This window comes from Leptodactylus fuscus, chromosome 6, assembly GCF_031893055.1.
Source record: "Leptodactylus fuscus isolate aLepFus1 chromosome 6, aLepFus1.hap2, whole genome shotgun sequence".
Lineage (NCBI taxonomy): Eukaryota > Metazoa > Chordata > Amphibia > Anura > Leptodactylidae > Leptodactylus > Leptodactylus fuscus.
In genome coordinates, this window is record NC_134270.1 from 166447596 (window position 1) to 166449516 (window position 1921).

The following is a 1921-nucleotide window of genomic DNA, read 5'->3' on the forward strand; positions in this document are numbered from 1 at the left end:
GGGCGTCTGTGCTGTCTGTTGTGGAGTCTGGGGGTGCTTCCGCAGGGGCTTCTGGTTCAGTGGTGGGGTCCGGCGGTGTTGTGGGGTCCGTTGGGGTTGTTGTAGGGGCTGCTGGGGTCTCGGTGGGGGATACTGCTGTCGCTGGTGGGAGCGTTTCTGCCGCTGTGGGGGCAGATGCTGGGGCGCTGACTCCTGTTAAGGACAAGGAGAAGGCGGTTGATTTGGTGCGTAAGGTTGACAGGGAGCAAGGGGAGATGTATGTTTGTTTTGAGGGCCCTCTCGGGGCGCACCTTAAGCAGGAGGTACGTGATAAGATTTGGAAGGGGGAGTATGTGGAGATTTTCTCCCTTCTCCCCTTAGACAAGTTCAACTTGGATAGGGTGAAGCCCAGTGATTCCAAGAAGGAGGATGAGGAAAAGCGGTGTTACCGTTTAATCCCTCGCACATTTATCAATTGGCTTCAGGCTTATGCTATATTGGCAAGTGTGATCGGGGAGAAGGAACCGGAGCATTGCTCCGCTCTTTTTAGGTATATGGACGCGATTGGGGAGGCTCATCGTGTGTATGGCGGAGTAGCTTGGCTCCGTTACGATGAGCAATTCCAACAGCGTAAGGTGGTACGGCCTGGGCTGCGGTGGGACCACAAGGATATTGCTTTGTGGATGCGACTGATGACTGCGCCTTCTGCTCAGTCCTTTCGTGGGGTGCTGGGGGTTCTGGCTCAACGGTCGGATCCCCGGCATCCCAGCGGAAGGGTTTCTGTTGGATGTATAACGAAGGGCTGTACAAGTTCGGTGCCACCTGCTGCTTTAAGCACGAGTGCTCCGGTTGTGGCGGGGCGCACGGGCTTAACAAGTGCTTTAAGCGAGGTAAGGGTAAGTCGGGTGAGTCCGTTGGCGAGAAGAGGGAGGACTCCAGTGAAGGTCGAGGTCATGCGACCTTTTCTAAGTAGGTATCCGGACAGGGCTGCGGCGTGCCTGCTGGAGGAGGGGTTTAGGGTTGGCTTTCGCATCCCTTTTGATGCGAGCGCCCCCGTTTTTCATCTGGGCAATTTGAAGTCGGCCAGGGATTATCCGGAGGTGGTGGGTGCAAAACTGCGGAAGGAGATGGAGTTGGGCCGTATTACGGGGCCTTTTGAGGCCCCTCCTTTGCCTAATTTGCGGGTGTCTCCTCTTGGGGTGGTCCCGAAGCGCGAGCCGAATAAATTTCGGCTCATCCACCATTTGTCCTTTCCGGCGGGTGCCTCGGTTAATGACGGGATTGCTCCCGAGTTGTCTACGGTTACGTATGCGTCTTTTGACAGGGCGGTTGCTCTTGTGCGGCGGGCTGGTCCGGGGTCCCTTATGGCCAAGACGGACATTGAGGCGGCTTTCCGTCTGTTGCCGGTCCACCCCGATAGTTTTCATTTGTTGGGTTGCATGTGGGAGGGTCAGTATTACGTTGATTGCTGTCTTCCCATGGGTTGTTCCATTTCTTGCGTCTACTTTGAGGCATTTAGTTCTTTTTTGGAATGGACCGTCCGGGACATGTCGGGTTTGTCCTCCATCATCCATTACTTGGATGATTTTTTGTGTGTTGGCCCGGGGGATTCTTCCGACTGTTTGGTTTTGTTGCGCACGGTTGAGCGCATGGCGCATTTGTTTGGGGTTCCCCTGGCCCCGGATAAGACTGAGGGTCCTGGGGTGGTTATGAAGTTTTTGGGGATTGAGTTGGATTCCGTGCGTATGGAGTCTCGTCTGCCGGCTGACAAGTTGGAGGATTTGCGGTCCTCGGTGCGTCAGTTTTTAGGGGCTCGCAAGTTGCGTCTGCGTGAGGTGCAGTCGCTCCTCGGCAAGTTGAACTTTGCCTGTCGCATTATGCCGATGGGCCGAATTTTTTGTCGACTGCTCGCTGCTCTGACGGCAGGAGTGCGGTCGCCTCA